This window comes from Lampetra planeri, chromosome 16, assembly GCF_965212315.1.
Source record: "Lampetra planeri chromosome 16, kcLamPlan1.2.h2, whole genome shotgun sequence".
NCBI lineage: Eukaryota > Metazoa > Chordata > Hyperoartia > Petromyzontiformes > Petromyzontidae > Lampetra > Lampetra planeri.
The window spans coordinates 1,689,077-1,703,860 of record NC_136122.1 but is presented as its reverse complement, the minus strand read 5'-3'; positions in this window follow the sequence as shown (position 1 = coordinate 1,703,860).

Genomic DNA, 14,784 nt, shown 5'->3' with positions numbered 1-14,784 from the left:
CCCTTCTAGCAGCACTCCACTTGGCAGCACTCAACTCCCCCGACCCCACACCCCCTTCTCTATCTCTCCTCCCTGGCTCCTCCCCCTTTATTACCTATATTGCGTCTTGTTCCAGCAGCCCTTTTTCCCACTTCAGCAATTGTTTCTTGCTGTGGATGTCCCACCTGATGTCGGATGCTTGTGTTGCGCCCGAAACGTCATGATTTAATTTATTTTATTTTATGCCAACGTGACTTTACCGAAAGAACCAAAGAGTTTGGGTTTTATCGACGTCTATGTAACTGATAAGCAGCCGAAAAGATATTGAATAATATTTTTTATTGTTTGCATCAATCGAGGTTAAGAAATTAATTTGTTAAATCCTTAATATTAAGTTCTCTTGCTTGCTTACGACCGTGCAAAATTTTCGATCGTTTTTTAACCCACTTCCCGTGATCCAATCGAGCTGACATTTTCCACACAGACTCGTTGTGCGTGACAATTAATGTTCGTGAAAAATTTATTTCAAAATTTTACACTTTTTAGGACAAAAATATTATATTTAATTACCAATTGCTTAATGGTGCAATGCAATCATCTGACCCATAGGTTGCAGCCATTTCAAGCCAGAGGACGAGAGGACTCTAGCAGCCACGCATTTCAAGGATTTATAGTGAAAAACTTTGTTTTTACGGGTTATACTTGTTTATTAAACATTCGATAAGTTGATTTGTTGCCTCTATTTCTACATGCTAATTAAAAAGGCACGTATTACCCATTTGTGCTTTGGAGAATGTGGGTATCGATCTCACTACTTCTCACATGCTAAACGTGCGCTTTACCACTGGATCTCATCCCACGCCGGGTTATTTTGTGTGTTTATCGCGACAAATGCCTTAGCACTTTTTAATAAATGTCTATGCAAAGCCACAGCAAACTTAACCTTTAAATCTGCTGTAACTAAAACCTAGCTAAGAGTGATGAAAAAAACGTGTTAGCAGAGGATGGTTTCGATCCATCGACCTCTGGGTGATGGGCCCAGCACGCTTCCGCTGCGCCACTATGCTGTCACGCACGCCCTTTAATCCCTTCTAGCAGCACTCCACTTGGCAGCACTCAACTCCCCCGACCCCACACCCCCTTCTCTATCTCTCCTCCCTGGCTCCTCCCCCTTTATTACCTATATTGCGTCTTGTTCCAGCAGCCCTTTTTCCCACTTCAGCAATTGTTTCTTGCTGTGGATGTCCCACCTGATGTCGGATGCTTGTGTTGCGCCCGAAACGTCATGATTTAATTTATTTTATTTTATGCCAAAGTGACTTTACCGAAAGAACCAAAGAGTTTGGGTTTTATCGACGTCTATGTAACTGATAAGCAGCCGAAAAGATATTGAATAATAATTTTTTATTGTTTGCATCAATCGAGGGTTAAGAAATTAATTTGTTAAATCCTTAATATTAAGTTCTCTTGCTTGCTTACGACCGTGCAACATTTTCGGTCGTTTTTTAACCCACTTCCCGTGATCCAATCGAGCTGACATTTTCCACACAGACTCGTTGTGCGTGACAATTAATGTTCGTGAAAATTTTTTTTCAAAATTTTACACTTTTTAGGACAAAAATATTATATTTAATTACCAATTGCTTAATGGTGCAATGCAATCATATGACCCATAGGTGGCAGCCATCTCAAGCCAGAGGACGAGAGGACTCTAGCCGCCACGCATATAAAGGATTTATAGTGAAAAACTTTGTTTTTACGGGTTATACTTGTTTATTAAACATTCGATAAGTTGATTTGTTGCCTCTATTTCTACATGCTAATTAAAAAGGAACGTATTACCCATTTGTGCTTTGGAGAATGTGGGTATCGATCTCACTACTTCTCACATGCTAAACGTGCGCTTTACCACTGGATCTCATCCCACGCCGGGTTATTTTGTGTGTTTATCGCGACAAATGCCATAGCACTTTTTAATAAATGTCTATGCAAAGCCACAGCAAACTTAACCTTTAAATCTGATGTAACTAAAACCTAGCTAAGAGTGATGAAAAAAACGTGTTAGCAGAGGATGGTTTCGATCCATCGACCTCTGGGTTATGGGCCCAGCACGCTTCCGCTGCGCCACTCTGCTGTCACGCTCGCCCTAAAATCCCTTCTAGCAGCGCTCCACTTGGCAGCACTCAACTCCCCGACCCCACACCCCCTTCTCTATCTCTCCTCCCTGGCTCCTCCCCCTCTATTACCTATATTGCCTCTTGTTCCAGCAGCCCTTTTGCCCACTTCAGCAAATGTTTCTTGCTGTGGATGTCCCACCTGATGTCGGATGCTTGTGTTGCGCCCGAAACGTCATGATTTAATTTATTTTATTTTATGCCAACGTGACTTTACCGAAATAACCAAAGAGTTGGGGTTTTATCGACGTCTATGTAACTGATAAGCAGCCGAAAAGATATTGAATAATATTTTTTATTGTTTGCATCAATCGAGGTTAAGAAATTAATTTGTTAAATCCTTTATATTAAGTTCGCTTGCTTGCTTACGACCGTGCAAAATTTTCGGTCGTTTTTTACCCACTTCCCGTGATCCAATCGAGCTGACATTTTCCACACAGACTCGTTGTGCGTGACATTTCATGTTCGTGAAAATTTTTTTTCCAAAATTTTACACTTTTTAGGACAAAAATATTATATTTAATTACCAATTAGTTAATGGTGCAATGCAATCATCTGACCCATAGGTTGCAGCCATCTCAAGCCAGAGGACGAGAGGACTCTAGCAGCCACGCATTTCAAGGATTTATAGTGAAAAACTTAGTTTTTACGGGTTATACTTGTTTATTAAACATTCGATAAGTTGATTTGTTGCCTCTATTTCTACATGCTAATTAAAAAGGAACGTATTACCCATTTGTGCTTTGGAGAATGTGGGTATCGATCTCACTACTTCTCACATGCTAAACGTGCGCTTTACCACTGGATCTCATCCCACGCCGGGTTATTTTGTGTGTTTATCGCGACAAATGCCATAGCACTTTTTAATAAATGTCTATGCAAAGCCACAGCAAACTTAACCTTTAAATCTGATGTAACTAAAACCTAGCTAAGAGTGATGAAAAAAACGTGTTAGCAGAGGATGGTTTCGATCCATCGACCTCTGGGTTATGGGCCCAGCACGCTTCCGCTGCGCCACTCTGCTGTCACGCTCGCACTTTAATCCCTTCTAGCAGCGCTCCACTTGGCAGCACTCAACTCCCCGACCCCCTCTATTACCTATATTGCCTCTTGTTCCAGCAGCCCTTTTGCCCACTTCAGCAAATGTTTCTTGCTGTGGATGTCCCACCTGATGTCGGATGCTTGTGTTGCGCCCGAAACGTCATGATTTAATTTATTTTATTTTATGCCAACGTGACTTTACCGAAATAACCAAAGAGTTGGGGTTTTATCGACGTCTATGTAACTGATAAGCAGCCGAAAAGATATTGAATAATATTTTTTATTGTTTGCATCAATCGAGGTTAAGAAATTAATTTGTTAAATCCTTTATATTAAGTTCGCTTGTTTGCTTACGACCGTGCAAAATTTTCGGTCGTTTTTTACCCACTTCCCGTGATCCAATCGAGCTGACATTTTCCACAGACTCGTTGTGCGTGACATTTCATGTTCGTGAAAACTTTTTTCCCAAAATTTTACACTTTTTAGGACAAAAATATTATATTTAATTACCAATTGCTTAATGGTGCAATGCAATCATCTGACCCATAGGTTGCAGCCATCTCAAGCCAGAGGACGAGAGGACTCAAGCAGCCACGCATTTCAAGGATTTATAGTGAAAAACTTTGTTTTTACGGGTTATACTTGTTTATTAAACATTCGATAAGTTGATTTGTTGCCTCTATTTCTACATGCTAATTAAAATGGAACGTATTACCCATTTGTGCTTTGGAGAATGTGGGTATCGATCTCACTACTTCACGTGCGCTTTACCACTGGATCTCATCCCACGCCGGGTTATTTTGTGTGTTTATCGCGACAAATGCCATAGCACTTTTTAAGAAATGTCTATGCAAAGCCACAGCAAACTTAACCTTTAAATCTGCTGTAACTAAAACCTAGCTAAGAGTGATGAAAAAACGTGTTAGCAGAGGATTGTTTCGATCCATCGACCTCTGGGTTATGGGCCCAGCACGCTTCCGCTGCGCCACTCTGCTGTCACGCTCGCCCTTTAATCCCTTCTAGCAGCACTCCACTTGGCAGCACTCAACTCCCCCGACCCCACACCCCCTTCTCTATCTCTCCTCCCTGGCTCCTCCCCCTTTATTACCTATATTGCGTCTTGTTCCAGCAGCCCTTTTTCCCACTTCAGCAATTGTTTCTTGCTGTGGATGTCCCACCTGATGTCGGATGCTTGTGTTGCGCCCGAAACGTCAGGATTTAATTTATTTTATTTTATGCCAACGTGACTTTACCGAAAGAACCAAAGAGTTTGGGTTTTATCGACGTCTATGTAACTGATAAGCAGCCGAAAAGATATTGAATAATAATTTTTTATTGTTTGCATCAATCGAGGTTAAGAAATTAATATGTTAAATCCTTAATATTAAGTTCTCTTGCTTGCTTACGACCGTGCAAAATTTTCGGTCGTTTTTTAACCCACTTCCCGTGATCCAATCGAGCTGACATTTTCCACACAGACTCGTTGTGCGTGACAATTAATGTTCGTGAAAAATTTTTTCAAAATTTTACACTTTTTAGGACAAAAATATTATATTTAATTACCAATTGCTTAATGGTGCAATGCAATCATCTGACCCATAGGTTGCAGCCATCTCAAGCCAGAGGACGAGAGGACTCTAGCAGCCACGCATTTCAAGGATTTATAGTGAAAAACTTTGTTTTTACGGGTTATACTTGTTTATTAAACATTCGATAAGTTGATTTGTTGCCTCTATTTCTACATGCTAATTAAAAAGGCACGTATTACCCATTTGTGCTTTGGAGAATGTGGGTATCGATCTCACTACTTCTCACATGCTAAACGTGCGCTTTACCACTGGATCTCATCCCACGCCGGGTTATTTTGTGTGTTTATCGCGACAAATGCCATAGCACTTTTTAATAAATGTCTATGCAAAGCCACAGCAAACTTAACCTTTAAATCTGCTGTAACTAAAACCTAGCTAAGAGTGATGAAAAAAACATGTTTGCAGAGGATGGTTTCGATCCATCGACCTCTGGGTTATGGGCCCAGCACGCTTCCGCTGCGCCACTCTGCTGTCACGCTCGCCCTTTAATCCCTTCTAGCAGCACTCTACTTGGCAGCACTCAACTCCCCGACCCCACACCCCCTTCTCTATCTCTCCTCCCTGGCTCCTCCCCCTCTATTACCTATATTGCCTCTTGTTCCAGCAGCCCTTTTGCCCACTTCAGCAAATGTTTCTTGCTGTGGATGTCCCACCTGATGTCGGATGCTTGTGTTGCGCCCGAAACGTCATGATTTAATTTATTTTATTTTATGCCAACGTGACTTTACCGAAAGAACCAAAGAGTTTGGGTTTTATCGACGTCTATGTAACTGATAAGCAGCCGAAAAGATATTGAATAATATTTTTTATTGTTTGCATCAATCGAGGGTTAAGAAATTAATTTGTTAAATCCTTAATATTAAGTTCTCTTGCTTGCTTACGACCGTGCAACATTTTCGGTCGTTTTTTAACCCACTTCCCGTGATCCAATCGAGCTGACATTTTCCACACAGACTCGTTGTGCGTGACAATTAATGTTCGTGAAATTTTTTTTTCAAAATTTTACACTTTTTAGGACAAAAATATTATATTTAATTACCAATTGCTTAATGGTGCAATGCAATCATCTGACCCATAGGTGGCAGCCATCTCATGCCAGAGGACGAGAGGACTCTAGCCGCCACGCATATAAAGGATTTATAGTGAAAAACTTTGTTTTTACGGGTTATACTTGTTTATTAAACATTCGATAAGTTGATTTGTTGCCTCTATTTCTACATGCTAATTAAAAAGGAACGTATTACCCATTTGTGCTTTGGAGAATGTGGGTATCGATCTCACTACTTCTCACATGCTAAACGTGCGCTTTACCACTGGATCTCATCCCACGCCGGGTTATTTTGTGTGTTTATCGCGACAAATGCCATAGCACTTTTTAATAAATGTCTATGCAAAGCCACAGCAAACTTAACCTTTAAATCTGATGTAACTAAAACCTAGCTAAGAGTGATGAAAAAAACGTGTTAGCAGAGGATGGTTTCGATCCATCGACCTCTGGGTTATGGGCCCAGCACGCTTCCGCTGCGCCACTCTGCTGTCACGCTCGTCCTTTAATCCCTTCTAGCAGCGCTCCAATTGGCAGCACTCAACTCCCCGACCCCACACCCAATTCTCTATCTCTCCTCCCTGGCTCCTCCCCCTCTATTACCTATATTGCCTCTTGTTCCAGCAGCCCTTTTGCCCACTTCAGCAAATGTTTCTTGCTGTGGATGTCCCACCTGATGTCGGATGCTTGTGTTGCGCCCGAAACGTCATGATTTAATTTATTTTATTTTATGCCAACGTGACTTTACCGAAATAGCCAAAGAGTTTGGGTTTTATCGACGTCTATGTAACTGATAAGCAGCCGAAAAGATATTGAATAATATTTTTTATTGTTTGCATCAATCGAGGTTAAGAAATTAATTTGTTAAATCCTTTATATTAAGTTCGCTTGCTTGCTTACGACCGTGCAAAATTTTCGGTCGTTTTTTACCCACTTCCCGTGATCCAATCGAGCTGACATTTTCCACACAGACTCGTTGTGCGTGACATTTTATGTTCGTGAAAACTTTTTTTCCAAAATTTTACACTTTTTAGGACAAAAATATTATATTTAATTACCAATTGCTTAATGGTGCAATGCAATCATCTGACCCATAGGTTGCAGCCATCTCAAGCCAGAGGACGAGAGGACTCTAGCAGCCACGCATTTCAAGGATTTATAGTGAAAAACTTAGTTTTTACGGGTTATGCTTGTTTATTAAACATTCGATAAGTTGATTTGTTGCCTCTATTTCTACATGCTAATTAAAAAGGAACGTATTACCCATTTGTGCTTTGGAGAATGTGGGTATCGATCTCACTACTTCTCACATGCTAAACGTGCGCTTTACCACTGGATCTCATCCCACGCCGGGTTATTTTGTGTGTTTATCGCGACAAATGCCATAGCACTTTTTAAGAAATGTCTATGCAAAGCCACAGCAAACTTAACCTTTAAATCTGCTGTAACTAAAACCTAGCTAAGAGTGATGAAAAAACGTGTTAGCAGAGGATGGTTTCGATCCATCGACCTCTGGGTTATGGGCCCAGCACGCTTCCGCTGCGCCACTTTGCTGTCACGCTCGCCCTTTAATCCCTTCTAGCAGCACTCCACTTGGCAGCACTCAACTCCCCGACCCCACACCCCCTTCTCTATCTCTCCTCCCTGGCTACTCCCCCTCTATTACCTTTATTGCCTCTTGTTCCAGCAGCCCTTTTGCCCACTTCAGCAAATGTTTCTTGCTGTGGATGTCCCACCTGATGTCGGATGCTTGTGTTGCGCCCGAAACGTCATGATTTAATTTATTTTATTTTATGCCAACGTGACTTTACCGAAAGAACCAAAGAGTTTGGGTTTTATCGACGTCTATGTAACTGATAAGCAGCCGAAAAGATATTGAATAATATTTTTTATTGTTTGCATCAATCGAGGGTTAAGAAATTAATTTGATAAATCCTTAATATTAAGTTCTCTTGCTTGCTTACGACCGTGCAAAATTTTCGGTCGTTTTTTAACCCACTTCCCGTGATCCAATCGAGCTGACATTTTCCACACAGACTCGTTTTGCGTGACAATTAATGTTCGTGAAAATTTTTTTCCAAATTTTACACTTTTTAGGACAAAAATATTATATTTAATTACCAATTGCTTAATGGTGCAATGCAATCATCTGACCCATAGGTTGCAGCCATCTCAAGCCAGAGGACGAGAGGACTCTAGCTGCCACGCATTTCAAGGATTTATAGTGAAAAACTTTGTTTTTACGGGTTATACTTGTTTATTAAACATTCGATAAGTTGATTTGTTGCCTCTATTTCTACATGCTAATTAAAAAGGCACGTATTACCCATTTGTGCTTTGGAGAATGTGGGTATCGATCTCACTACTTCTCACATGCTAAACGTGCGCTTTACCACTGGATATCATCCCACGCCGGGTTATTTTGTGTGTTTATCGCGACAAATGCCATAGCACTTTTTAATAAATGTCTATGCAAAGCCACAGCAAACTTAACCTTTAAATCTGCTGTAACTAAAACCTAGCTAAGAGTGATGAAAAAAACGTGTTAGCAGAGGATGGTTTCGATCCATCGACCTCTGGGTTATGGGCCCAGCACGCTTCCGCTGCGCCACTCTGCTGTCACGCTCGCCCTTTAATCCCTTCTAGCAGCACTCCACTTGGCAGCACTCAACTCCCCGACCCCACACCCCCTTCTCTATCTCTCCTCCCTGGCTCCTCCCCCTCTATTACCTATATTGCCTCTTGTTCCAGCGGCCCTTTTGCCCACTTCAGCAAATGTTTCTTGCTGTGGATGTCCCACCTGATGTCGGATGCTTGTGTTGCGCCCGAAACGTCATGATTTAATTTATTTTATTTTATGCCAACGTGACTTTACCGAAAGAACCAAAGAGTTGGGGTTTTATCGACGTCTATGTAACTGATAAGCAGCCGAAAAGATATTGAATAATATTTTTTATTATTTGCATCAATCGAGGGTTAAGAAATTAATTTGTTAAATCCTTAATATTAAGTTCTCTTGCTTGCTTACGACCGTGCAACATTTTCGGTCGTTTTTTAACCCACTTCCCGTGATCCAATCGAGCTGACATTTTCCACACAGACTCGTTGTGCGTGACAATTAATGTTCGTGAAAAAATTTTTTGCAAAATTTTACACTTATTAGGATAAAAATATTATATTTAATTACCAATTGCTTAATGGTGCAATGCAATCATCTGACCCATAGGTGGCAGCCATCTCAAGCCAGAGGACGAGAGGACTCTAGCCGCCACGCATATAAAGGATTTATAGTGAAAAACTTTGTTTTTACGGGTTATACTTGTTTATTAAACATTCGATAAGTTGATTTGTTGCCTCTATTTCTACATGATAATTAAAAAGGCACGTATTACCCATTTGTGCTTTGGAGAATGTGGGTATCGATCTCACTACTTCTCACATGCTAAACGTGCGCTTTACCACTGGATCTCATCCCACGCCGGGGTATTTTGTGTGTTTTTCGCGACAAATGCCATAGCACTTTTTAATAAATGTCTATGCAAAGCCACAGAAAACTTAACCTTTAAATCTGCTGTAACTAAAACCTAGTTAAGAGTGATGAAAAAAAACGTGTTAGCAGAGGATGGTTTCGATCCATCGACCTCTGGGTTATGGGCCCAGCACGCTTCCGCTGCGCCACTCTGCTGTCACGCTCACCCTGTAATCCCTTCTAGCAGCACTTCACTTGGCAGCACTCAACTCCCCCGACCCCACACCCCCTTCTATATCTCTCCTCCCTGGCTCCTCCCCCTCTATTACCTATATTGCGTCTTGTTCCAGCAGCCCTTTTGCCCACTTCAGCAAATGTTTCTTGCTGTGGATGCCCCACCTGATGTCGGATGCTTGTGTTGCGCCCGAAACGTCATGATTTAATTTATTTTATTTTATGCCAACGTGACTTTACCGAAAGAACCAAAGAGTTTGGGGTTTATCGACGTCTATGTAACTGATAAGCAGTCGAAAAGATATTGAATAATATTTTTTATTGTTTTCATCAATCGAGGGTTAAGAAATTAATTTGTTAAATCCTTAATATTTAGTTCGCTTGCTTGCTTACGACAGTGCAACATTTTCGGTCGTTTTTTAACCCACTTCCCGTGATCCAATCGGACTGACATTTTCCACACAGACTCGTTGTGCGTGACAATTAATGTTCGTGAACATTTTTTTCCATAATTTTACACTTTTTAGGACAAAAATATTATATTTAATTACCAATTGCTTAATGGTGCAATGCAATCATCTGACCCATAGGTTGCAGCCATCTCAAGCCAGAGGACGAGAGGACTCAAGCAGCCACGCATTTCAAGGATTTATAGTGAAAAACTTTGTTTTTACGGGTTATACTTGTTTATTAAACATTCGATAAGTTGATTTGTTGCCTCTATTTCTACATGCTAATTAAAAAGGCACGTATTACCCATTTGTGCTTTGGAGAATGTGGGTATCGATCTCACTACTTCTCACATGCTAAACGTGCGCTTTACCACTGGATCTCATCCCACGCCGGGTTATTTTGTGTGTTTATCGCGACAAATGCCATAGCACTTTTTAATAAATGTCTATGCAGAGCCACAGCAAACTTAACCTTTAAATCTGCTGTAACTAAAACCTAGCTAAGAGTGATGAAAAAAACGTGTTAGCAGAGGATGGTTTCGATCCATCGACCTCTGGGTTATGGGCCCAGCACGCTTCCGCTGCGCCACTCTGCTGTCACGCTCGCCCTTTAATCCCTTCTAGCAGCACTCCACTTGGCAGCACTCAACTCCCCGACCCCACACCCCCTTCTCTATCTCTCCTCCCTGGCTCCTCCCCCTCTATTATCTATATTGCCTCTTGTTCCAGCAGCCCTTTTGCCCACTTCAGCAAATGTTTCTTGCTGTGGATGTCCCACCTGATGTCGGATGCTTGTGTTGCGCCCGAAACGTCATGATTTAATTTATTTTATTTTATGCCAACGTGACTTTACCGAAAGAACCAAAGAGTTTGGGTTTTATCGACGTCTATGTAACTGATAAGCAGCCGAAAAGATATTGAATAATATTTTTTATTGTTTGCATCAATCGAGGTTAAGAAATTAATTTGTTAAATCCTTTATATTAAGTTCGCTTGCTTGCTTACGACCGTGCAAAATTTTCGGTTGTTTTTTAACCCACTTCCCGTGATCCAATCGAGCTGACATTTTCCACACAGACTCGTTGTGCGTGACAATTAATGTTCGTGAAAATTTTTTTTCCAAAATTTTACACTTATTAGGATAAAAATATTATCTTTAATTACCAATTGCTTAATGGTGCAATGCAATCATCTGACCCATAGGTGGCAGCCATCTCAAGCCAGAGGACGAGAGGACTCTAGCCGCCACGCATATAAAGGATTTATAGTGAAAAACTTTGTTTTTACGGGTTATACTTGTTTATTAAACATTCGATAAGTTGATTTATTGCCTCTATTTCTACATACTAATTAAAAAGGCACGTATTATCCATTTGTGCTTTGGAGAATGTGGGTATCGATCTCACTACTTCTCACATGCTAAACGTGCGCTTTACCACTGGATCTCATCCCACGCCGGTTTGTTTTGTGTGTTTATCGCGACAAATGCCATAGCACTTTTTAATAAATGTCTATGCAAAGCCACAGAAAACTTAACCTTTAAATCTGCTGTAACTAAAACCTAGTTAAGAGTGATGAAAAAAAACGTGTTGGCAGAGGATGGTTTCGATCCATCGACCTCTGGGTTATGGGCCCAGCACGCTTCCGCTGCGCCACTCTGCTGTCACGCTCACCCTTTAATCCCTTCTAGCAGCACTCCACTTGGCAGCACTCAACTCCCCCGACCCCACACCCCCTTCTCTATCTCTCCTCCCTGGCTCCTCCCCCTCTATTACCTATATTGCGTCTTGTTCCAGCAGCCCTTTTGCCCACTTCAGCAAATGTTTCTTGCTGTGGATGCCCCACCTGATGTCGGATGCTTGTGTTGCGCCCGAAACGTCATGATTTAATTCATTTTATTTTATGCCAACGTGACTTTACCGAAAGAACCAAAGAGTTTGGGTTTTATCGACGTCTATGTAACTGATAAGCAGTCGAAAAGATATTGAATAATATTTTTTATTGTTTTCATCAATCGAGGGTTAAGAAATTAATTTTTTAAATCCTTAATATTAAGTTCGCTTGCTTGCTTACGACCGTGCAAAATTTTCGGTCGTTTTTTAACCCACTTCCCGTTCTCCAATCGAGCTGACATTTTCCACACAGACTCGTTGTGCGTGACAATTAATGTTCGTGAACATTTTTTTCCAAAATTTTACACTTTTTAGGACAAAAATATTATATTTAATTACCAATTGCTTAATGGTGCAATGCAATCATCTGACCCATAGGTTGCAGCCATCTCAAGCCAGAGGAAGAGAGGACTCAAGCAGCCACGCATTTCAAGGATTTATAGTGAAAAACTTTGTTTTTACGGGTTATACTTGTTTATTAAACATTCGATAAGTTGATTTGTTGCCTCTATTTCTACATGCTAATTAAAAAGGCACGTATTACCCATTTGTGCTTTGGATAATGTGGGTATCGATCTCACTACTTCTCACATGCTAAACGTGCGCTTTACCACTGGATCTCATCCCACGCCGGGTTATTTTGTGTGTTTATCGCGACAAATGCCATAGCACTTTTTAATAAATGTCTATGCAAAGCCACAGCAAACTTAACCTTTAAATCTGCTGTAACTAAAACTTAGCTAAGAGTGATGAAAAAAACGTGTTAGCAGAGGATGGTTTCGATCCATCGACCTCTGGGTTATGGGCCCAGCACGCTTCCGCTGCGCCACTCTGCTGTCACGCTCGCCCTTTAATCCCTTCTAGCAGCACTCCACTTGGCAGCACTCAACTCCCCGACCCCACACCCCCTTCTCTATCTCTCCTCCCTGGCTCCTCCCCCTCTATTATCTATATTGCCTCTTGTTCCAGCAGCCCTTTTGCCCACTTCAGCAAATGTTTCTTGCTGTGGATGTCCCACCTGATGTCGGATGCTTGTGTTGCGCCCGAAACGTCATGATTTAATGTATTTTATTTTATGCCAACGTGACTTTACCGAAAGAACCAAAGAGTTTGGGTTTTATCGACGTCTATGTAACTGATAAGCAGCCGAAAAGATATTGAATAATATTTTTTATTGTTTGCATCAATCGAGGTTAAGAAATTAATTTGTTAAATCCTTTATATTAATTTCGCTTGCTTGCTTACGACCATGCAAAATTTTCGGTTGTTTTTTAACCCACTTCCCGTGATCCAATCGAGCTGACATTTTCCACACAGACTCGTTGTGCGTGACAATTAATGTTCGTGAAAAAATTTTTTCAAAAATTTTACACTTATTAGGATAAAATATTATATTTAATTACCAATTGCTTAATGGTGCAATGCAATCATCTGACCCATAGGTTGCAGCCATCTCAAGCCAGAGGACGAGAGGACTCTAGCCGCCACGCATATAAAGGATTTATAGTGAAAAACTTTGTTTTTACGGGTTATACTTGTTTATTAAACATTCGATAAGTTGATTTGTTGCCTCTATTTCTACATACTAATTAAAAAGGCACGTATTATCCATTTGTGCTTTGTAGAATGTGGGTATCGATCTCACTACTTCTCACATGCTAAACGTGCGCTTTACCACTGGATCTCATCCCACGCCGGGTTATTTTGTGTGTTTATCGCGACAAATGCCATAGCACTTTTTAATAAATGTCTATGCAAAGCCACAAACAACTTAACCTTTAAATCTGCTGTAACTAAAACCTAGTTAAGAGTGATGAAAAAAAACGTGCTAGCAGAGGATGGTTTCGATCCATCGACCTCTGGGTTATGGGCCCAGCACGCTTCCGCTGCGCCACTCTGCTGTCACGCTCACCCTTTAATCCCTTCTAGCAGCACTCCACTTGGCTGCACTCAACTCCCCCGACCCCACACCCCCTTCTCTATCTCTCCTCCCTGGCTCCTCCCCCTCTATTACCTATATTGCGTCTTGTTCCAGCAGCCCTTTTGCCCACTTCAGCAAATGTTTCTTGCTGTGGATGCCCCACCTGATGTCGGATGCTTGTGTTGCGCCCGAAACGTCATGATTTAATTTATTTTATTTTATGCCAACGTGACTTTACCGAAAGAACCAAAGAGTTTGGGTTTGATCGACGTCTATGTAACTGATAAGCAGTCGAAAAGATATTGAATAATATTTTTTATTGTTTTCATCAATCGAGGGTTAAGAAATGAATTTGTTAAATCCTTAATATTAAGTTCGCTTGCTTGCTTACGACCGTGCAAAATTTTCGGTCGTTTTTTAACCCACTTCCCGTGATCCAATCGTGCTGACATTTTCCACACAGACTCGTTGTGCGTGACAATTAATGTTCGTGAACATTTTTTTCCAAAATTTTACACTTTTTAGGACAAAAATATTATATTTAATTACCAATTGCTTAATGGTGCAATGCAATCATCTGACCCATAGGTTGCAGCCATCTCAAGCCAGAGGACGAGAGGACTCAAGCAGCCACGCATTTCAAGGATTTATAGTGAAAAACTTTGTTTTTACGGGTTATACTTGTTTATTAAACATTCGATAAGTTGATTTGTTGCCTCTATTTCTACATGCTAATTAAAAAGGCACGTATTACCCATTTGTGCTTTGGAGAATGTGGGTATCGATCTCACTACTTCTCACATGCTAAACGTGCGCTTTACCACTGGATCTCATCCCACGCCGGGTTATTTTGTGTGTTTATCGCGACAAATGCCATAGCACTTTTTAATAAATGTCTATGCAAAGCCACAGAAAACTTAACCTTTAAATCTGCTGTAACTAAAACCTAGCTAAGAGTGATGAAAAAAACGTGTTAGCAGAGGATGGT